At 35.7% G+C, this 25,938-nt stretch overlaps 1 pseudogene; it reads left to right on the top strand.

Annotated features, from left to right (window-relative positions):
- Nucleotides 1-1,234: 1,234 nt before the first annotated feature.
- LOC140171851 (uncharacterized) lies at nucleotides 1,235-22,666 on the top strand (annotated as a pseudogene).
- Nucleotides 22,667-25,938: the final 3,272 nt, after the last annotated feature.

Genomic DNA, 25,938 nt, shown 5'->3' with positions numbered 1-25,938 from the left:
GTGGTTTAAAAACTCTGAAAAGTGCCCAAAGTTACCCCATTTTACGGTAGCTAACAAACAGAGGGAGTGCGGTGACTGAAAAGATCAGATACAGATGTGAATATCAGTTGCACACAAATCAATATAAATTATAAATCAGAGTTTTATGCTTAAATGTAATAGCCAGAGTATGCAAAATGGGCAAGTGGACTACGGAGAAGTCTAGGAAGCTAACAAACAGAGGGAGTTCACATGATCAAAAATTGCAGTTTAGCCTCGATTGCGGACAAATTTCACAGTGCGCAGTCCACTTATTTTGTGATGGTTATTATCTTTTATGTTTAAACTTTTTATGTACTGTAATATTGATGTGGACGCACCATCAAATGACCCTGACGGGGACATGCCGCAAACATGGGTAGCATTTTCAGCCTTCTGGTATGACCCCTTTTTCAAAGCCTATTTTGGTATATGAATGGGTCCTTTTTTCAAAATGTTCTCAATTTTTTCGGAAAAGAGCCCAATTTTTCCTTAATCTAGCCAAAATTTTCAACATTTTCCCAAAATTTTGGGAAAATTTGTAAAAACTAAGACGATTTTGGATAAATTCGGCCGAAAATTTTGACTTTTGGTATATCAACATGATCAATGGGTCCAAATTTCTTGAAAATTTGGTATATTTATGGGTCTACTTCCAAAATCTCAGCGGCACGTGACACGTCCCTACCAAAACCAAACTTGAGTACCCCCCGGGGGCCATTATAGGCCTAAATATGCAAGGTAGTGTTGCATTCAATTACTTTTATTGTCACTAATCATCTGATATTTTTAACTCTTTATGACCATTTTACTAGTGAATACTTTAATTTTAATAAACATCAGTATAATTTTGAGCAACGAAATGGGTTCATCATGACTAATAATAACATATTTTTAATAAAATTCGACTATGGCATAGTCTAACGCAGCATCAGAATAAATAGGCCTATGGAAACATAATGAACATACAAGACAAATAATGGCAGGTATATAGAAATCAGGAAAATTTAATCGTGTTCACTTAAGTGGGCTAGTTAGAAAAAAAATGTACAAAAAATACCTTTCAAAAGTTTCAGACCGATTTGCGATTTGAGCAAAAAAAAAAAAAAATGTCGCCCTCGAGTGAGTGATGACGTCACTTAATTAATATTAATAACTTACTCTTCATGGTGGTGTAAAGTGCTACACACGTGATACCGGTGAATACCCGTCCAAAACAAAAATAAACACTACTGGCCGAAGAAGGAGCCCCGGAAGGAGCATAAAAACATGGACAGTTGACCCGGGGAAGTTGATCATCAAGACTCTACATTTCTTTGGAACTTGATGATAGTAGTTTAGTACAAGATAATCAGTATTCTTAGCATCAAAATGGCTGTCTTATATGCTAGAATACGACCAATATTGTCAATAACGATGACACGGGTTTGCAACTTCAACAACATCATTTTCAACGTTACCCCGATTCGGAACTGGGCTTCGATACCCACCCGCATGCCACCGTGAGATTATAATAGATTCTGCTTTTTAGGTAGTGAAGATACAACAATGTTACCAGTTATACAGTCCGAACAACGAACAAAACGAGGAGCAAACTGTTACCGTTGTGTACGTGATGTCAGACATTTGTACACAAACATCAAGCGTGAAGCGGAAGTGTCTGGTTCATGTATACCCGGAAGTAACGGGGCGACCACAGGCATTGAGCTGCATTGAATGTGCCGTGGCCGTGACAGCAACAACTGGTGCATGATTTTGTTTTTCTAATGCACTATTACAGTACTACTCTCTGTGACCCAGCAGCGTAGCCACTCTTTGTTTTAGTGTGAGGGGGAAAGTCAAATTTTCATGTAAACTCCCCGACATTTACAACAAATATGAATTCTATTTAGTATTTAGAATTCTATTGTCAATTTTTTGTCCCATTTTTGATTTTAGGCCTAGTTATGTTAATCATGTTATTGTTAATGACACTTTACTATTCTATAATTGAAGACCAAATTAAAAAGACTAATACTGTCAATCATGATATCATCAGTGAGAGATATCCTAGTGTTGAAGTTAAAACTTAAATTCATACCACTACCATGACTACGTATGAAATGAATATCCACTCGTATAGCTTAAATATTGTTTTAAGGTCATCATCTGCAGCTTCAGTATTTTTCATATCTGACAGTGCAGTATTGTTTTTGTATAAAATTGTTTCAAATTGTCTGTACTACATGATGTAGTCTAACACTGTTACTGTATTAGTAACAGTACTTTTGTATCTTTCTATTTTTGCTACTAGTGAAGGTGTATTACTAGCCATAGGAAACCCACTGCTAGACATTAGTGCAACAACAGACAAAGCTTTTGTCAAAAAGTAAGTTGCTTCAGCTTGTTCCAAGAATCCAGTGGCGTAGATTTCATTTTAACATTGGGGGGTAGGGTGGGGAGGTGGGATGAGTAGGGATATTTTTATTTTGAAGTATAGTGAATCCAGCACCTTTTAGCTATACAATTAGTTTATGGTACAAAAGCATGCAAAGAATTTTACCATATTGAAGATAAACTGATGAGATATATGGTGCAAAAGTGGAATAAATTCATGCGAAGCACACAAAAATGGGCACTTTTGAGGCTAAAGTGGCCAAATATGAGGTTAATTTGGTCAGAAACCCACATGTAGCACAATATTGGAGGTGGTTGAATAGAATTTATTTTGGTAACTTCCAAATTTGAAATACTCACACACCTGTTGAGGCTGTTGTGACAGATAGGTAAGGCCATAAATACAGGGGGAGTATACAAGGTGATTAACCCTGACAAATTACATTTGAAAAACATACTCCCCCTGTTGAAGATATTTCCAAAATCTTTCACAAGGGTAGTATGAATATCAAGTGGAATAGTGCTAACTTGAACTTCCAAGTTAGAGACCAAGTTCAAACAAAAACAATTATATTAATACCTGAAACAATAAGTACTATACTCAACAACAATATCAAGACAAAATAATATATATAATTATAGTAATTTTAATACTGATAAAGCCACATATACATATTGATAGATTGATGATTGATTGTAGATTGATGATTTAACATAAAGTTCAGTCCATATATTCCAATCGATGACTCAATTTCTCCATTTAATTTCAAGCAAGGTGATGATGATTATATTTAAAAATTTAACAACCTTAAAGTCAAGTCCTGTAATTTTATCCAATTAGTATAATGATGCGTAGTTGATGACGTTGTATACTGGTTAATTCTCCTTCATTATGACGATGTTACATAAGTATCCATTTGCAGCAGTTTACAGTTATTCACATTCATTCGAAGTTATAGTCAGCCCAGACACGCTGCAATAAATAAAATTGATAACAAACTTGCAAATAATAAATAATACTTTTAGGGTTTTATATCTGATAATATTAAACATGTCCAACAAAATATTTTCAATAACTACTGCATGATTTTTAATTAAAAGAACCAATCATTACTTTTATATTAAACATAAAACATATTCGAATGGCTAAGACCAAAACAAAGTTATTAATTTGCATAATCACGATGCTAGTATTATATCACTTCACAATAGGTCATTGTTAATTTTAACGCCATTGGAATTTGTTTCACATAATTCACATTATAAAATATAAATACATCAAAATTACTTTTATATATTTCCGGCGTTAATTACAATAATATGGAAAACCTACTGTTTTACCATGCCGGACTATTTCACATAAAAGAAAATATGAAAATAATTTACGTGAAAATTATATTTGATAATAAACGTTAAAATATTTGACAACCACACAAATTTTGACAATCCCAAATTTTCACAATAAACTAAAGATTTGGATAACAATAAATTTACAAGACACGATATCTCGGGATTGTCTTTTTCCGACAATTTGAGGAGATCAAGGTCCCCGCCTGATATCACATACATTAGAAAAAATGAAATTATGGCCTAACCCAAACACGGGTATTATTTACATGTTATTCATTTAACAAATATTGGCTTTGTCAAATGAATAATTTCACATTTCTGAATATTTCCAAAAGTTATTATTGCACAAAGAAAAATTATAGAACTTACGTTTTCTAATCAAGTCTTTCGGCTCAAGATCTTAGGTTTCAACAGATGATGTCGGATTTCTTCCATCGGCCCCACAATCACACATCACATAAAATTGTGACACAAATATCGTCTCAGATGGTACGATTAAAACACATTTTGACACCACTTTTCTTTTAAACGTTGATGGGCCTATTATTTTCATAGGCTTCCCCATCTTATAAATTATCGGTTTTATGCTTATAATACACAAGCTTCCCATAAAACCATGTAAAAGCGGCGCTGGTGTTTTTCACGTTGATATTGTAAGATGTTAAGTCGCAAGTGAATTTGATCAATTGAATTAAACTGCGCAATAAAATGTAGCGGGAATTATGAATAGAAATGAGAGTCATGTGACATACTCGTGAAATTGAGGGCGCAGGGCCAAATAATGATTTATCACGGTATGAAGCCAACAGGTATAAGACATGCTCGCGGGTATTTTAAAAGACATAAATTAAATTTAAAACATATCTAAAGTTCAACGTAACAATTATCCCCCCACTTAAGGTAAATATATATAATATATTTATCTAAGTATCTGCTTCCATGGATCTTACATTACATCTGGTTCCATGAATCTTACTTTACATCTGGTTCCATGAATCTTACTTTACATCTGGTTCCATGAATCTTACTTTACTTCTGCTTCCATGCTTTAACCGGCTACTACTCTGCTCATGAAATCTGCTCCAACATTCTGTGTACCTTTGATGACCATCTTTTGTAGACTCCTTTGCTTCAAATCTAGTCTCATCGTCTATGTCCTTTCTCAGAGCATTATTAACTTCTGGTCTGTAGTGACACTTTTTTAATATCTTACTCTGCTGGAAAGTTCTATTTCGAGACTTCCGTTTGTAGTGGATGCGTTGCTTGACACAGACTTTACTTAGTTCTTGACTTGTTGGTTGCCATATTTCTTGTGTGTAGTCTTGCAAGTCAATTATGTATTTGTCGACAATCTGCGTGTCCATGGTTTCACCTTCTTGATGAGACGTCTCTGTTCTTATTTTCTCATGTGTACAATCTTCTTGTTGGGTATGGTGTTGGTGTATAACTTCTGGAGTAATTTCCTCCTTCTCTGACGTGACTTCTAACAACTGCTTAAATGGTTTTGAACAATCTACCTTCTGTGAATTTGTTTCTTCTGCAATGGTGATATGTTCTTCCATTTCCAGTTCTTCAGTGCACCAATCGACTTGTACTCCAACAGTCTTGGTTGATGAAATATTGACATCAGGATGTCGTGCACCTGGGTATTGTCCGATTATTAAATCGTAAACTGGCGTTTCCATTACGAATGCATAAACTTCTCCATCAAGGTAAGGTGACGAAATATCTATCTTGGCGACTGGATAATTTCTTTGAGTTCCACCTATGAGATAACATGTATCTGTTTGACCTATATATTGATGTGGCTTGACTAAACTTTTGCGTATCACTATACCATCGCATCCTGTATCACGGTATACTTGGACTGTCTTACCATTTGCTTTACCTTCCTTCAATGGCTTGAGTTCTCTTTCTCCATGTCCATCAGGTTCTGAACATAATAGTCCTAGCGTTATATGCTTTGGTCCATGTTCTGTGTTATTATGTTGCCATGTACTTCTAGGTCTGCTGTTGCTTCCATTAAACTGAGTAGATCTGTCAATGCCATTGTTTGAACTCAGACTATGGTAACCCTGACTAGTATCATTCAATTGCTGTTGATTACTGTACATCGCAGCTGCAAATGACGGTTGACTATTGGATTGATAAGAATTTGGCTGACTTTGACCACCAACGTTTCTATGGTCACATGTATTTTGAGTGTGCTCAATGTAGTTTTGCTGCGCTTCCACACTATCTAAAACAAAAGCAAGCGTGCCCTTTTTATAGCAATCATTTGCCTTATGACCTTTTCTGCCACATATGAAACACGTGATCGGAGTTGTACCTGTTCTGCTATTGTTACCAAAGTTTGGCCTGTTGGTTTGACCAGAAAATTTACTCACTCGTTGAGATTGACCAGCAATTTTAATCAAACCTGTATTTTGATCTGATGTTGTCTGTTGTTCCTTATTATTACCTTTTCCTTTGTTCTCAAACCCTTTGTTTTCAAACCAGCCTCCATGTGCTCTAATATATTGATCAGCAATCTTGGCTAATTTTTCTGTAGTTTTTGGTTCACATTCAATGATATGACTAGCCATTCTTTTTGGACAACTATGTAAAAATTGATCCCTGACAAATAAATCAATCATATCATTGATAGAATTAACTGTACCTGCTAATTCAATCCATCTTTGAAGGTATCTACAAATGCGAGTGACATATTGTTCCGCACTTTCACTTGTTTCTGGTTTGGAGTTTTTAAATTTATCACGGAACCCTTCTTCAGTGTGATTATAACGCTGCAAAAGTGCTTTCTTCAAAGTTTCATAATCATCGGCATCTTTTGGAGTAAGTGAATCATAAACTTGCAACCCTTTTCCAGATAACAATGTTCCCAAATTCAGGGCCCAATCTGCTTCATCCCATGTTTGTGCTTTAGCATACCTTTCAAATCTATTGATATAAGCATCCATGTCATCTTTGGTCTCGTCATACTTAGGAAGTTTTAAAGGTTTGTACTTCTTTAATTTTGAACTTTTGGTGTTTAGTTCTTCTTGTTTAGCAGCACTTTCAATTTCGGTTGCTTTTAAAGTAGCATCTGCAATGTGTGCTTGTACAGCATAAGTTTTTTCTTCCTGTTCAAGTTCAGTGAGTCTAGACGCATCAGCGCGTTTTGATTCTTCAATTTGGGTATCTCTCATTTCTATTTCATGTTTAGAGCGTTTTTCAAACATTTCCTTTTCATGTTCCCTTCGTGCTTCATCTTGTTCTTTTTCATATGCCATGCGTGCTGCGGTCTGTTCTCTTTCATGCGCCATGCTTACCTGTTCATTTTCATGTGCGCGTTCAGCTTCTTTAATTTGTCTTTCTTGATCGCGTTGTTCTTTTTCATGCTGCGTTCAGCTGCTCTAATTTCTCTTTCTTGATCGCTGTTCTTTTAAGTTCTTTCTCTCTTGAATCACAAAATCTCGTAAATCAACTCCTTCCAAACCCAATTCCTTTCCTAAAGTCATGAAGTGCTCATATTCTTTATAATATTCGGCAGACATTTTGAGCATGATAAGAACAGATATAACAACAAAATATTAAATTACGCAGAGCAAATAACAAAACTGTTATACGAAAATTATTCAAACAACCATTAATAAATATTGATGATGCACGATCAAATTTATACGCGCTATACGAAATATGATAATTATAAACTAGGTAAATATATACAGCAAAATGCGTTGATCGCGAAAATAATTTGGCGACAATTATTTATAACATACAACCGCGATAAACAAAATAATGGTGTCAAAAAGGTAAATCTTACACTACTAGTGTTTTAATTTTTGTAAAACACCAACTATCCGTATCTGAGCTGACTGTAAAAGATACACATGACTGCAAAATAATCGACGGATGTGTGTTGCTTGGCCGACGAGAGGGTCCAGTACATCAGTTGAATACCTGAGAATTATAATGTTAAAATACAATGTGAGATATTTATAAACAATTAATAAACAATATCAATATTGTTGTTGAATCGTCACGATACTTATTTAGAACCACAGAATTTTCAGGTAACTTTAAATGAATACCGGGTCTCGGCACCAAATTGCTAACTTGAACTTCCAAGTTAGAGACCAAGTTCAAACAAAAACAATTATATTAATACCTGAAACAATAAGTACTATACTCAACAACAATATCAAGACAAAATAATATATATAATTATAGTAATTTTAATACTGATAAAGCCACATATACATATTGATAGATTGATGATTGATTGTAGATTGATGATTTAACATAAAGTTCAGTCCATATATTCCAATCGATGACTCAATTTCTCCATTTAATTTCAAGCAAGGTGATGATGATTATATTTAAAAATTTAACAACCTTAAAGTCAAGTCCTGTAATTTTATCCAATTAGTATAATGATGCGTAGTTGATGACGTTGTATACTGGTTAATTCTCCTTCATTATGACGATTATGTTACATAAGTATCCATTTGCAGCAGTTTACAGTTATTCACATTCATTCGAGTTATAGTCAGCCCAGACACGCTGCAATAAATAAAATTGATAACAAACTTGCAAATAATAAATAATACTTTTAGGGTTTTATATCTGATAATATTAAACATGTCCAACAAAATATTTTCAATAACTACTGCATGATTTTTAATTAAAAGAACCAATCATTACTTTTATATTAAACATAAAACATATTCGAATGGCTAAGACCAAAACAAAGTTATTAATTTGCATAATCACGATGCTAGTATTATATCACTTCACAATAGGTCATTGTTAATTTTAACGCCATTGGAATTTGTTTCACATAATTCACATTATAAAATATAAATACATCAAAAATTACTTTTATATATTTCCGGCGTTAATTACAATAATATGGAAAACCTACTGTTTTACCATGCCGGACTATTTCACATAAAAGAAAATATGAAAATAATTTACGTGAAAATTATATTTGATAATAAACGTTAAAATATTTGACAACCACACAAATTTTGACAATCCCAAATTTTCACAATAAACTAAAGATTTGGATAACAATAAATTTACAAGACACGATATCTCGGGATTGTCTTTTTCCGACAATTTGAGGAGATCAAGGTCCCCGCCTGATATCACATACATTAGAAAAAATGAAATTATGGCCTAACCCAAACACTGGTTTTATTTACATGTTATTCATTTAACAAATATTGGCTTTGTCAAATGAATAATTTCACATTTCTGAATATTTCCAAAAGTTATTATTGCACAAAGAAAAATTATAGAACTTACGTTTTCTAATCAAGTCTTTCGGCTCAAGATCTTAGGTTTCAACAGATGATGTCGGATTTCTTCCATCGGCCCCACAATCACACATCACATAAAATTGTGACACAAATATCGTCTCAGATGGTACGATTAAAAACACATTTTGACACCACTTTTCTTTTAAACGTTGATGGGCCTATTATTTTTCATAGGCTTCCCCCATCTTATAAATTATCGGTTTTATGCTTATAATACACAATTAGCTTCCCATAAAACCATGTAAAAGCGGCGCTGGTGTTTTTCACGTTGATATTGTAAGATGTTAAGTCGCAAGTGAATTTGATCAATTGAATTAAACTGCTAATAAAATGTAGCGGGAATTATGAATAGAAATGAGAGTCATGTGACATACTCGTGAAATTGAGGGCGCAGGGCCAAATAATGATTTATCACGGTATGAAGCCAACAGGTATAAGACATGCTCGCGGGTATTTTAAAAGACATAAATTAAATTTAAAACATATCTAAAGTTCAACGTAACAAATAGCCCAATATTGAGGGTCTTCAATGCAACATACGCTTATTTGCTGATGATGCAATCTTGTATACAACGGTTGCAAATGACCAGGATAGTATCAAGCTTCAGCAGGACCTAAATCATGTGTGTCAATGGGCATCCAAGTGGCAGATGACCTTAAGGCCCATGAAAGTCAATTCCGAGTTTATCGTCCCTTTTTTTTCCCAGGTTGGTGAGGTGACTTTTTCATTTTTCATTTTTCATTATTTCATCAGATTTCATTATTGACCTAAAGTGCGTGTTGATTTAAAGCCACACTCATACATGTTATTTATAAACATGTTTTTATATGGGTAGGGACTAGAAAAGTTAGAAAAGAGCCTGGTTTTGCTTCCAAGTTATAAATTTATACAAAAATGTATGTTTTACAAACATAAATATATGTTTCCAATTGCTAAAACTGGTGAAAACACTGATACTTTGAAAATAATGAATTATTTTGGCATTTTAGAAAATTTGACGCTGGTGTTTTTGGTGTCCAAAAGTGACGCTGGCGGGGACGATAAACTCGGAATCGACTTTCATGCGCCTAACCCCAAAAAGTGTAACACCATGTCTGTTGGGTTAAAGAGGACCAAATCTCACCATGATTATACCATGCTTGGTGAAACCCTTGCTCAAGTTCAAGAACACAAATATCTTGGCGTCACAATAGCTGAAGACCTCACCTGGAACTCAAATTACCAGTGCACCGTTAGCAAAGCCAACAAAATTCTCGGGCTTCTTCAAAGAAATATCTACCAGTGCAGCAAAGAAACTAAAGCTAAAGCATACAAGGCGTTGGTTCGACCTCACCTCGAATATGCGGCGGCAGTCACCGACCCATACCAGTCCAAATATATTCAGATGTTTAATAGATAGAGTCCAAAGGAGAGCTGCTAGATTTGTTGTTGGCGACTTTCATCGCCGGTCCAGTGTAACCAAAATGATTCAAGAGCTGGAGTGGGAAAGCTTGGTTGAGAGAAGAAAAACTGCCAGACTATGTCAATTTTACTTGGTCCACAAGGAGAATCTCCCAACCAATCATTCCAGTAGGCACTTCACCGCAGATGCATATAAAGTTATTGAAACAAGAACTGTCAGATATCAGAACTCCTTCCTTCCTAGAACTATTCGTGATTGGAATAGACTACCCCTGGTTTCCACCACGCAACCAACCTTGGAGAAATTTAAAGCGTCCCTAAGCAATTAATTTGCTCGTCTGCACCCCGCGGCATCATGGAACCAATTGTTCTGTAGCCGTGTAACCCAATGAAGATGAAGATGAAGATATAATTAAATAAACAGGTTTTTAATTGGTCAAAACCAGTGAAGAGTTTCGTCAGTGAACCGCTGACTTTATCGAAGCTTGTTGATGATCCAACAGCTGATGACTGGCGGGAAGTTATGTCACTTCCGGTAGTGATGTTAGTCTTACTCATAGTCTCCAAAAGTGGATCATAAACATGACTCAGATTGTAGACCCCCTCGTCTCTGTTCATCACTCCTCGCCCCCGGGCCCCTCCTCCTGATCTGAATTGACTCTTTGATCCATTATGCTCTTTTGAGCCCAATATATAGTTGATAAACTTACATCTGTGTGTGTGTTTCAGGTATGAGCTGGGTGCAAACAATGAGATCCTTGCTGAGGACAAACACAAACCTATGTTCCAGGATCTGGCGGATAACTACAAAGTAGATTACATGCCAGGGGGGTCCACACAAAACACAATACGGGTGGCATCTGTAAGTATAGCACCATTCTATCGATATCAGATTAATAGTTTAAAAGAGGATAATCCAGTCTATAACTTCATCCCTACTTTTTCTACATCAAAATTGTTTACTCATTTTACTCTGAAATTTTAGTGCTGAAAGATGACTTGTTAAGATTTTGTAACATTAAGGGGGTACTACACCCCTGTGGTAAATTTGTGACTATTTTTGTATTTTTCTCAAAACTAAAAACACACTGGTAACAAAAGTTATGTATATTATTGGGGCAAGGAATCCAATTACTACACTGAAATTTCAGTGACTCAAGACAAGCGGTTCAGTATATATGATAGGAAATGAGGTACATCCTAGCGGTACCTCATTTCTTATCATAAATAACTAACCGCTTGTCTTGGGTCACTAAAATTCCAGTGTAGTAATTGGATTCCTTGCCCTATAATATACATAAATTTTGTTACCAGTGTGTTATTAGTTTGTGAGAAAAGTGCAAAAATAGCCACAAATTTATCGAAGGGTGTAGTACCCCCTTAATGTCTCTAAAATGCTGCCCAGGTGGTGTGATGTGGTGTGAGTATGTCCAACATTTGTTTTTACAGTGGATATCCAATGTCCCCAAGATGGCAACTTTCTTTGGTTGCATAGGCAAGGATAACTTTGGTGACATCCTGAAGAAGAAGATGGAAGAGTTTGGCGTACATGTGGATTACCGCCACTGACCATTTAAAAGGAACCGACTGGGACTTGTGCTGTAGCTATTACAGGCAAATATAGGTGAGATAACAGGCAAATATGTGACCTGCTACCACGAAATCAGCGTAAAGTCACAAGGTGTTAGTCACTCAAAATGCCCTGACAGCTCCGCTGGTGTTCACTCACCTATTAAAGCCACTACATGTAGCGATCGTTATTTATGGCAGGGGGGGGAATGGGTAAATTTAGGGGGGAACACGAAATTTTTTTGTGGTCTTGAGGGGGGAACCTGAAATTTTTAGTTGAACCAGGAGGGGGATTGTTAAATTTTAAATGGAGAAAATTGGGAAAACAAGGGGAACGCGAAAATTTTGAGCGGACGCGAGGGGGAACGCGAAATTTTTTGTCGATATTTTTGCCAAAACACCCATTCCCCCCCCCTGTCGTAAATAACGATCGGTCCCTAAGTGTGTCTGTATCTCCTTTGTGAATGGGGGCACAATGGGCCATTCACGAAGGATAATACTACTGGCTTGTACAGGTGGCGGCAAACAAAGAACATCAACTTACTCAGACCAAATATCTCAAACTACCAACTCAACAAGATGAGTATAAAATTGTGGCGAGTGGCGACTTTACGCTGAGTTCGTGGTAGCAGGTCACATATAGGCGAGATCAAAACTGTAACCATAGTTATCTCATTCGTGTAATACGCTCTACAACACACTGCATACTTGGCAAGCGTGTACTGTGATGACATGGCTGCTGCTGTCAACCACATAATGGACGGCATCTAGAAAATTCAGCGCTTACAAGCCTGGGGGGGCACTTCAATATGAAATGGATATAGGTGTAGGGCTGGCACTTTCGCACTAAGGGGCATTAGGTGAGAGCAAAATGTAAAGAATATGGGGTCATTGGGTGAGAGCATGATTTTTGGCATTTGGTGAGAGGAAAATGTAAAAATATGGGGTCATTAGGTGAGAACATGACCTCTTTATTAAATGGACTCTTTGGGTGAGATCCAAAACAGTACCACAGAAACCTCAAAATTTCAAATTTCTAGTTCTAAATGACTTCAAATTTCTTTTTTTCAAAATAATTAACAAAATCAGTGATAAATGAAAGTTGCTGTTCAACTTGTAAGGGTCTTTAAGTGCAGTGACAGAGCTTGTGCTCGTAAAAAAATATGGGGTCTTTGGGTGACAGCGACTGTGAAAAAGGGGTCTTAACAGCCCTACATATACGTTACCTCCAAAGTGGGAGTCCCCCCCCCACCCCGGGTTACAAGCTTAACCACAGCCACTGACTTTAATAGCATGAAACATCCTTAATTCAGTTTGAAAAAGAAACTAAAGGGTGATGTGTTAAGGAATTGCACCCACGGTTGTTTGATGGGATCATTTATTAGTTTTTCAAACAAAACATGTACAACCAAATTTTAGGCTTAAACAGCTAAAAGTGATATTGTGCTAATGTATACAGATGCTTTTGAGTCGTTCTCAATTTTAATTTCCCCTCTTTTACAAAATTATTCACTTTTATAGTATTTTTTAAAGCTTTTTTGGATATAAAATGTATCATTTAAAGGCCCATTCAGTGATTTGCTCATCCGGACGATCGTAAAAATCATCAAAATTCAGATTTTGGTACCTTTGTAATTGGCATAGATGTGCTAACATAGCCTGCTAGTGGTTCGGTCGAAAGCCGTGTATTTAAGACAAAATAAAGCATTTGCATGATTCTGGACTTTTGATACTGACAGTACAAAAAGTCCGACTCGAGATCGAAAGAAGCTCACTCTCCACTGCACCAACACGCGTTGCTATGTATTGTTTCTACTACTTACTACATCAGTAGCTACTATTTTAAACAAAATACACAATTTTAACTGTTTTTCATATTTGAATTGACCGTTAGTTTGCCTCGGTGACCTTTAATTGCTTATTTTGTTTTCTACTACAAAAATTAAGCGTCTGTTTTAAATCAATTTACACTGCGCATCTACGGATGGTAGATCGGAAGAGCGTCGGGTAGGCAAGTTTTTAGATGGATTGGTGGCGCAGTGTATCGAAAATCTCGATTTTCTCGAGTCGATCTGAGTTGAAGTAGAAAACCTTTCTAAAACTTCTGTTTTTGACTAATTTGTCGATGTATTCAGGGAAAAGTGGTTTAATGAAATTCTGTAGACTTATTCTTTATTTCTAAGCAACTCTGACAAATTTCCATTTTTTTAATGTTCCTGTGAAATCACTGAAAGGGCCTTTAATGACAAAATTGGTGGCGCTATTTAGTTACTGGAAATTACCCTTTCAAGCTTTTAATACAAATAATTCCTTTTATAGTTTTATAAAATACTGTAAAACCCTGTGTACAAGCATATAAAGTGCTTCTGATGAAAGCTACATTAATCCAGGCGCCATTATGGAGTTTGAGCACATAAATTACGGATTCAAGCATATACAAACAAGTATTATTTTAATCTATTTTATTGGTATATTTACGCTTGCTTCGAATTAATTTAGCTTTCATAAAAAACACCATATATGCTTGTAGACAGGGTTTTACGGTATGTTTATAAAATGTCCTTGTTGCTTGTTTCACCTATTCCAGCTGTTTTAATGGCGGTATTAATCACCTAACCCTTGCAAATAAAGAAATATGATTTAGGATAAATAGCGCCATCTATAGTTTGCATTTAGTTAATAATGAAGCCAATTCTATATACATCAAACAGCCGTGCACCTGTTATAGGACAAAAGTCCTTATCCTAGTACTGTAATCCTAACCTAAAGTGGCTGGTTGGGTTTCCACTAGTAAATAATACATTTCAAAATATACCTTATATTTGATACAAAAATGTGTGGTCTGCTAAGTTAACTATGCCTAGTTTGGTATATGGTACTAGCAGCACAATCTGTTTGGAAATGAGAATCAAAGAAAGTTTAGACCATTTCAAGCCATAATTTTGCTGTTCTTTTGCAGGTCATTGGTGGCTAATTTAGGCGCAGCCAACTGCTACAAGATAGATCACCTAATGCAGCCCAAGAACTGGGCAATGGTAGAAAAGGCATCTGTATTCTATGTTGCTGTAAGTGTACTTTGAATTATGTAATATTTCTTATCTCAAAGGTCCCATCCTGATTGTTATGATCCACACTGAAAAGAAATAGGTCCACTTGGTTGAACCAAATTTTACCAACAGCCATGAGGAGAAAAACTCAAAAATATAGATGAGGTGACTTATGATGTCAATGCCTGGCAGTATGTGCACGCATCATCACAATTTCCATTGTTTTTTGCCTGGCAGTATGCGGGCGCATCATATTTTGTTCAGGGCTCATGTTTTTAAAACTCCTGCCACATCACAATAAAACTATTGAACTGTAGAGTGGTTGCATGGGGCTCACTCAAGCATAAAGATATACCAGTCCCTTGCCTTTGTTGATAAACCTTGAGGTCAACTCATCTATACTAAAGTTAGTTCGGCTTTTATAAGGCGGAAAAAGTAAGACTCATAACACTGTGTATTGATATACATGTAGAATGGCGTGCACGCTGTTGGGTGCAATGCGTACGCTAGAAGTGAATTGGGTAATGCGTGACTAGCGCAAGCTTATGTGAATTTACGCGAGCATGAGTTGGGACTTTATTGACACGCGCAGTAACAAAAGCCGAATCATTTCTGCCTTATATAAACCGAACAAACTTTAATCTCGTATTATCAGACATTTCCGAGAATGATTCACTTGCAATATCTCACTTGCATAAAAATCAGGTTACATGGTTTGGATATGTGAGCTTTGAGAACAAATGCACGCAAGAACAAATGCACGCAAGAACAAATGCACACAAGAACAAATACAAAAAAAACTGCGGAAAATTTGAAGACATAAGATTTGTTTGTAGCCTACATGTAAAACTACCAACTTGTTGCCCGGCCGGGGCGCTGTTGTTATATTTCAGGGTTTCTGTTTAACAGTTGCACCTGATGCCATGCTAGCCTTAGCTGAACATGCCAAAGAAAACAACAAGATATTTGGTATGAATTTATCAGCACCTTTCCTCAGTCAGGACTTCAAGGAACCTCAGATGAAATTGCTGCCATATTGTGATTACATTTTTGGTAATGAAACTGTAAGTGTAAATCCAAGCATTAACAGTATATCGTCAGCCTGCTACGCTAATTGCCCAAGTCATTTTTTGTAATTTTTTGAACAAAGTACAAAATATGGTTCAAGCATCAATCTTTGCTCAAGAACAAATGATAATGATACTAATAAAAAGGAATAATCTAAAATAATTAGGGTGATTATGTAATCAATGCATGCTTAAACCACATTTTGTTCTTTGTTCTCAAAATTACATAAGATGATTTAGGCAATTAGCGTAGCAAGCTGACGATATATGTGACCAGCTCCAACAAAACCCAGAACAAGTCGCCAGGCATGTTTTTGAGTTATACAATGTAGGCCTTTAAAGATATGACATTCCCATAAAAAAAAATCAAATTTTGGAATTCTTAATTTCATGGTATTTGACCTTGGGACTAAGTGGACTTTCAAATCCTTGAAAGTACTTATTAAAATAGGTTTATTTAATCACTAACTAATGATAATCCATATTCAATCCTGTGTAAGGCAGGAAACTAATTAGTCCATTACTAAGAATAGCAATTCTCCACAAATATCAAGGTATTATTTACAAAATTATCCATATCTTGAAAAGTTCATGGCAAAAGAGAGGCTGGCACTGCAACACAATTGGTATTGCAACATGATGCAGTCGCTATTTAAAGACCCATTCAGTGATTCCAGCGCAAGTGTACAAAAATTATTGTTTATAAATTGCTTAAAAGTGAAGGATAAGTCATTGAAATTGTCATTTGGTATTTTTGAAATGGCAAATTTGGCAAAAAACAATGAAAACAGCAGTATACTAACAAAGTTGAAGCCCCATTCAAATACATGTAGCCAGTAAATTAAAGATTCGTATAAATGTCTTATTTTGTCTTAAATACATTTCGGCTGAACCACTCACAGGCTATATATGCTTGCACATCTATGACGATGACAAAGGTACCAAAATCTGAATTTTGATGATTTTTACGATCGTCCGGATGAGCAAATCACTGAATGGGCCTTTAACAAAGGGATGGTTTACAGGCCCCAAAATTATGTTTGCATCACAACATTTTGAGTTGATGCAATGTCATATTGAGAATGGCAATATGAAGTGCAAGTGCAATAGAGTGCCTGTTGTTTAAAATGTTATATCTCATTCTTATTCAATGGGTGCGTCTTGTAAAGAATTCACGTAATTTGATTGGTTTTCTGGTGTATAATATCTCACAATAGTTGATAGTGATATTAGTCAGGCGCGCCGCCACGCAACGGCGGCGCGCTTTGTTGCTCCTCAATGATCACGCGATAATGCGTTCGCGTAATACACGTCGCGAGAACTAAGAACGCGATTGGCGGCTTAGATGTTCGTGATGGTTTCGTTCATTTAAAACAACGGGATGTCCTCACAAAAGTAACTTTATTTTTGTCTGAAAAAGGCAGTTTTTCTCGCAAAAATTACATTAAAACTGAATAAGAATGAGAATAAATGATAGGATTTTGTCTTTTGCCTATCAATATCGTGTCATAATGGATGGGCTGGCCAATATTTTTATCGTAGTGGATACGCTACGCGGCATCCACTACTCAAAATATTGGCCAGCCCATCCATTATGACACGATATTGATAGGCAAAGACAAAATCCTATCATTTATTCTCTAAATGTTTCACTCCACTGAAAGGTACATTTCAACAGGCAATGTAAATTTGTGATGTGATACGCCTTAATTTGAGGTGTCATGGTTGTCTATCTTGGTTCATCAGGATGTGAAAACCAGAAGAATATACTATTATAGACATATGATATTTAAAGGTTATTTGCCTTTTCATTCCTGCTCAATTTCTGTTCATTTTACAGGAAGCCACAGTATTTGCTGAGAGCAGAATTTTGGTGTAAGTACAAAATAGGCCTATCAAACGGTTGTCAAACATTTGGTAAACGTTTGGTAAATGTTTTTGATCGCAAAATGTTTGTCAAATGTTTGGCAAAAGCATGTAGGCACCCACATTAGGCTAAAACAGAGATCAATAGTGGTTTCATAATCAGTTATGTGAAAGCAAAATCAGGGTCACCAGGGGTAAATATGAGCAAATGATAGCTGCTTGTTATTATCAGATCCTTATGTTTTAATGTCCAAGTTATGGTGCTATGATATACTCTACATGTAAATGTTTGAAACATTAACAGGTCAGCCATGATCCTGTACTCAGCCTGGTGATCTCTGTATCATTATATGACATTATAATAACCAGTGTTCGAATTTAGGAAAAATAAATGGTTGTCCCACGGACAACCAGATTACAATTTCTGGTTGTCCGTCTAAGTTTTTGGTTGTCCGTAGGCCTACAAATGTGACTTTTGGCTAGATTTATGGTTGTCCGGCGGACAACCGAATCAGTATTTTTGGTTGTCCGGCGACTTTTTTAGTTGTCCCGGGCAACCGGACAACCAAAATTTCGAACACTGATAATAACATGTCAAACTTTATAAACAAGTGGGGTGTCTTGGAAACCTTCTGTACCGAATAGTTCATAGTATATGTTAACATGTATATAATGTAAACTATACCTTTTTGTATTTCATCAATATATTTACTTGATCAATGTAATGTAAAACAATTTCATGTGATGTATGGTTTTGTCTTTGTTGTATTTTATGTATGTTTTTTTTCCTCTTTGAGCACAGGGAAATAAAAGCCCCGTTTGGGGCATGAAAGATAAAAAAAATTATATGACAGACCTATATTAAAGGTGTGTGTCCTGATTGACAGCTTCATCCCCCATGTTACCCCCAATCAAAATGCTGATTTTGGTATCAGGTGGAAAGCCATATTTTCTCATAACCCCAGTGACATTTTAGGCTTGAAGTATGTTAACAGTTCAGGCGGTATGATGAAAAACATGGTGGTACCACCCTGGAGCTCTGTCATGTACCCTCACCATTCAAAAGCTTTATCCATCCCTGGAGCACATAATGATGTTACACTTGTCAATGTATCAAAGCTGATCCTGTATGTTTAATTGTGTATCATTACAGACAGAAGATCTCAAGGAAATAGCCCTCAAAATTGCTGCTCTTCCAAAGGAGAATGACAAGAGACCTCGTGTTGTGATCATCACCCAGGGAGATAAACTGTCACTTGGTACACAAGGTTAGCTAGATTTTCAAATACTACATGTAGAATTCTTGTAACAGATTGAAACAGATGTAGAATGACCGTAATGTACATTTGAAGACTATAAATATTACTCTACAGGACATTCAGAATTTAGTTTTCCTTTCACAATGTGGCCGCTGGGGCTCGAACTCACAACCCTCTGATTGCGAGTTAGAGCCTGTACCGCTGCGACAAGTTGCGACAAGGAGCAACAAATTTTTCATGACGATGCGTGAGATTTTACTAATTTTCCAGCTTTTTGCGTGAGATTTACTACCTAGGTGTGAGATTATACTACCTTGGCGTGAGACCGTGAGAAAGTAGCCAATGCGTGAGGGTTGACAGCCCTGATAATTGGCGGTCATATCAAATCATCCCCAAGTCAGCGAGGTTGAAGAAAGTTCTCTCATTGTTAATTGTTGGTTATACACACCCATACAAAATACAATGCCTGGTAACCCACCACTTGAACAGGATTTAGGCAAAGCTAACAAAGACCAGAGCTATTAAAAATTGCCATCTAAGGTAGAAGCTTATTATCCTCTTCAATAAAAGGATTATTGATTGGTGTTTGACTATCAAAATGAGATAGATGTTGCGCCAGCTAGAGATGCCGATGAATACGACCTGCATACACATTTTACACTATAACTCAGAATACAATTTGGGGAATTTACGGCTCATTCGAGCTGTACGGTCACATATGTGTGTATGAAATCAAAGCCAGTATGTGATTTGACCCAAGTATTTTCCTTCTGTTTACAGGTGATAAAGTTCATGAGTTTCCGGTAATACCAATCAAAGATGAAGATGTTGTAGACACCAACGGAGCTGGAGATGCCTTTGTAGGAGGTATGCAATGTTGATTGGTTTGTTTGTTGCATTTTTTTTTGTTTCTTTGTTAGTTATAAATGAGATTACATTCAAATAAAACAAATTAGAAGCCAACTATATTATTCAAAATGACAGATGTATACATTATCCATTTATGCGCTGTTCTAAAAGGCAAAGATTTCAACCATGCCATATGCAATATTTTGTTAAGCTTAACCTTAGAAAATATGGGCTTTCCATATAGATTCCAAATAACCAAAATGATGGACGGGATAAAGTAAGGCCTAAAAAAAATTGTTTGATTGGCGCAACCCAACCTACCCTAAAATTAGGCCCGACCCTAACTTAAAAAAAAAAAATAATAAATTAAAAAAAATAAATAAAAATAAATAAATTTAAAAAAAAAAAGAAGAAAAAAAAGTTCCAAAGCCTTTATCAAACGAAATTTACAGCTTAAAAAGTAAAAAAAGAAAAAAAAAGAAAAAAGAATCTAAACCTATCTACCCTAAAATATTTTTTATGTTACGCCAATCAAACAATTTTTTTTAGGCCTTTGGTTTGTTTTGTTGCATTTTTTTGTTTCTTTGTTAGTTATAAATGAGATTACATTCAAATAAAACAAATTAGAAGCCAACTATATTATTCAAAATGACAGATGTATACATTATCCATTTATGCGCTGTTCTAAAAGGCAAAGATTTCAACCATGCCATATGCAATATTTTGTTAAGCTTAGCCTTAGAAAATATGGGCTTTCCATATAGATTCCAACTAACCAAAATGATGGACGGGATAAAGTAAGGCCTAAAAAAAATTGTTTGATTGGCGCAACCCAACCTACCCTAAAATTAGGCCCGACCCTAACTTCTTAAAAAAAAAAATAAAATAAAAAAAAAAATAAATAAAAATAAATAAATTTAAAAAAAAAAAAGAAGAAAAAAAGTTCCAAAGCCTTTATCAAACGAAATTTACAGCTTAAAAAGTAAAAAAAAAAAAAAAAAAAAAAAAAGAATCTCGACCTATCTACCCTAAAATATTTTTTATGTTACGCCAATCAAACAATTTTTTTAGGCCTAAGGATGATGTTGTTGATCAGACCATCCTCCTTTAACCCCCTGAGCACTACCTGTCGAGCTAACATTGCCTCTGATTGGTCAATTACATGATATTCACACTTTAATCACCAATCTGAATGGAGCTTTGCAAATAATTCACCCCAATTTTTTTGTTTGCGTGGTGAAATTATTCTAACAATGTTGCTGATTGGGACAATTGATAATGAAAACTTCTTTTTGGCCAATAGGCAGGTAGTTCTCATGGGGTTAACAGGTATCAGCTGTATCTCTGTTGTAACAAATATCCCAAATATATGTCTTTTTTGTTATCTCCATATAGGATTCCTTGCTCAGGTGGCCCAGGACAAGAGCTTAGAAGAATGCATCAGGTGCGCCCACTTTGCAGCAAACTACATCATTCAGAGAAATGGCATCACAATGGAAGGAACATGCAGTTATGAATGAAGCGTGTACTTAGGAATATGACCTGCACCTGATGATGCTTTGATTTGCTCGCTTCCCATAATGCACTGTGAATGGGGTATTACACCCTAATCAGGTTGTATTAATGGTGGCTATTGACATCTCTATACTGCAATGTATTGTGGGGTGGAATTGCACCAGAATGAGATTGTGTGACAATACATAGTTGCCATGGATTTCCATTTTCTAGTAGTGCTAATCATATTTTGATAAAAAATATTAAATTTATAACTTCTTTTTTTTTATACTTTTTCTCTTTTCTTTTTATCCCTTTTATTTTCTCTTCTCTTTGTATCACTTTCTTTTCCTTTCAGGGAGGGGTAAAATGTAAAAATTATCTAAGTTTTTGAAAGAAACTATTTATACAAATTATTAATGATCAAATAGATGTCAAAAACATATCGTTTATTCAATGTGCAACCTATCATGAACTATATTCTACAGAAACCTCATTTTGGGTTCAAATTAAAATGTCACATTTATTGTACAGGTTAAAATTTTCATCTTCCTCCAATTTTTTAAATAAAAATATTGACGAATTGTTTGTTTTCCTGACAGGAATCAGAAGAAGAATAGTTTAGCATATCTACTGCATTAACCTACTAAGATAGGGGTGAACGAGGTCAACAGTCATTGGCTGGCCATGGGTGTTGCCCTTTGACTTCCATTGCACATAACAAGTAAAAAAACACACATTTCAGATGGCAAGTACTCTACCTTTTCTTGATTCTTATGTCAAGACAAACAATTTGCTATCATGATTTTTTGCCAACATTGGGTGTAAGATATTTATGAGTTCAGTAGTTAGGAATTAAGCAGCTTGGGATAGACAGCTGTGTAATCTTTACATAGAAGATTTCTGTTCTAGGCTAATTTTGTGCAGGATAAACCCAAAATTAAAGGAAGTTGAAATTTTTCAATTATCTAAACTTACAGTTGGTAATTAAAATGATAAAAGGCAAAAGGCTGAACCTTGGTTAAGGCGTTGACGCCTAGCATTTTGCCTAGGAATTAGAATAAGATTTAGGGATTCAATCATGTTTCACCGTTGTTCATCACCGTTTAACAACGATGCAGTCAGCGTCGTCTGCGTGGTTTATTTGCGAGGGCAGCTTTAGCTGCCCGAGTTAAGTAAACCACGCAGACGCTGCTGGACGACGCGAAGTTGTTAAACGGTGATGAACAACAGTGAAACATGATTGAATCCCTTTCAACAACGAAAAGAGGCTAAATATCGTATAATCCACGATTATTTTACGAGGAATGTCAGTTAATCATTGCCACTCAGCCTTACAAAAACTTCGATGATTTCTCTTTTGATATCAGCAATAAAACTACAGAATAAAACGGCAATGTTTAGCCGCTACCTGAAAAATATTGAATTCAACTTGTAAGCTGATGGCATACGCACAAAGGTTCCAGGCATGACGAATTTTACGCGCTCTCGCGAACGCGTAGTCTCGCTGCTTCGGCGATACGCTTCTACAGTAAAAGTGTGGGTTCATCACGGTTTAACAACGGTTGGCTCCTGTACAAAGGTATAGGAAGAGTTGTTGAATAATAATTGTGACATGATCAAGGGGAATGAGTCACATGTCGACCCTGGTCGAAAATGAGTTTTACATATGTTTCTAAAGAAGACATTTAGAGCTTTCTGAAACCGAAAACCCCGTGTTGATACGACTTTTCTTTGCAAAATTACATCAATTTGTCAATCGCTGAAAACAGTATAAAACAAAAGAATTTTCAGACTTTATTTGCCAATATCTCAAAATCAATATTAGCGACATCGGACTCATTTTCCTTGATCGTGTCATAATTATTCTTTTATGTGTGTCTATATAAATCATGTCTGAAGAGTATTATCATATTTAATATGAACCTTGTTTTAAACTGTTGATGTGTTAAAAAGAAATATTCTATCTTGTTACACAAAATGTTACAAGCAATCACGTAAAATTGCTGGCAATTTCTGCTGAGCAGAATTCAGTTCATATATACATGTATTGTGATTTGTATAATACAACTCTGCAGTATACTTCAAAAGTTTTCTGCAAATTTTTACCTAAGTAAGAATAATATGTGTAAATTTGTATTAAAATGATGTGTTACTAGTACTAGTTACAAGCAATAATGTTTAAATTTTTGTATCGCTCATACATAAATTCTAGACAGATCATTGGTTAGTATTCATTTGATAGTTCTATTATCAACGACTCATGCCGTGTGATAGTTTGTATCATCCAAACAACGCATATGCCACTCAATGTTACAAGCCTCAGCGCCTTGGTCAGACACGGTATGTATGTTGAGTATGTGCAGGGAATTATGCTCCTAACACAATTTTAGTTTGTATTACCTCAAAATATATTCACTTGGTGAAAGATGTATTGTTCCATTTCACTTTCTATGAAATAGCACACATCAGGCTTAATATCATACCAACACTGACTAAGAATTTGAACCCAACAATTGTACTTCAAATGTGTAAATCAACCACAATTTCATGCTGTTAATTCAGAAATTTGTTTTTAAAAAAATCTTTAAAAAAAAAAAAAAAAAATCAGGAAAAAGACTCATACCGCATTCGTTTTTTAAACTGCCATGGGTTTTGAGACGTCGCATTATTTTTTTTTAACCCAAGTATTTTCGGTCAAATGTCAAGGGGAACTTACTTTTTTGGAAGTGTTTATGTGGTATGTATTAGTAATTGTATTCAAGAAAAAGACATGTTTTTTAATGACACATCGTATGTCATAAATTATGTGTTGTATATTTACATATACACCCTATTGAGGGTAACTGAAATAATCAAATAAAATACATGTGGACTTGAAACTACATGTAGATACAAATCATGTCTGAAGAATTGTATCATTTTTGGCTATATCGACTGCTCAGTGCCAGAAGTGGGTAAGTGCAATAGCTGCCATGTGTAGCAAATATTACTCAAATCACATTTTGACAGAGGGGTACTCGAATTACATTTTGACAGGGATGTGCTGCTGGAACTCTGAAACACCTACTCATGTTTAGGGATTTTTAACCTAAAAACATGGTTGATTTGGTAGTTTTTGACAATTTTGTGGGTTCTTAAAGGTCCGTAACCCGATCGACAGCATCATCCCCGATTTTTTTCATTGTTGATGAGGTTTTGGTATCACATAATAGATACTATTTTTCTCATTACTATCCTGAAATTTGACGCTCCAAGTCGATGTATTTCGGAGAAATCATGAATCACAGCGGTTTTTACAGGTAAACCAGTTTGTAAACAATAAAAATTACTTCGGATCATGGGAAGAGAAAAAGCGAACTCACGCTAAGTGTAGTCTCCTACACAGCCAGTTTGCGTCGGTCTGACACTCGTCGATCCTCGCCGATAGCCACATACAGTCTGGCTCGAGACTACGCTAAGTGCTGAGGAGACGGTCCGCCGTATATAATTAAAACAATTCCTTGATTTTTTCAGTTGGTGAAATAGCTCAATTGGCTAGCGCTACCGTTCTTTTACCCTAGAGGTACCCGGTTCAAAACCCGGTATCGGAAGGTTTTTTTCCTCTCCATTTTTAACCCAAACTTTTTTATATTCATTTGAAATGTACATATTGCAAGGGGAAATATATTTTGTTTCCTTTTTTCTGAAACGGTACGAAAAACCAAAAAAACCAAATATTTTCCGTTCAATACGGGCCGGGCATTGCAGCATGTCAGCATTCATCATACTGAACGGGAATTGTTGTTGTTGCATGCCTACCCAGAATGCAATTCACGTATACAAGGTATTGGATTGCAAATTTGGCTATTTATTCACATTTACGGTGAAAATGCTCTCGTTTTTTCACAAAGCAGCATAAAGGGGGAGATATTTGATATTATTATGTAATTTTAAAGACAATCCATATCCAAAACCAATAGGGTTACCCCCCTTTAAGCCAAACCAATTTCAGCTGACAGTTCATGGAAATATACCGATTTGACAGTTTTTGACATTTTCTTTCAACCCAGGACTCCATGTTAAAAAAACCACTGATTTAACAGTTATTGACAATTCCTTTCACATTGGGACCTGTTTTGGGATTTTTTTCTCAAATCGGGACCCAAATTTTTCTTGCAAAAAAGTGACTCATTGGAGCGACACTTCCCAATATGTACACAAGTATCCCCCCTCATTATTTATGTTGCGAGCCCCAGCTACCTTTGTCCTATCTTTGCAATTCTTTTGGTAATGAATGTGTGCCGATCCCTTGAAAAATTTGGGAGTTTGCATTTTTGCCCCAAATGTTGACAT

This window comes from Amphiura filiformis, chromosome 15, assembly GCF_039555335.1.
Source record: "Amphiura filiformis chromosome 15, Afil_fr2py, whole genome shotgun sequence".
Taxonomy (NCBI): domain Eukaryota; kingdom Metazoa; phylum Echinodermata; class Ophiuroidea; order Amphilepidida; family Amphiuridae; genus Amphiura; species Amphiura filiformis.
Note: the sequence above shows the minus strand (reverse complement) of the source record. Positions and strands in the feature narration are given on the sequence as shown.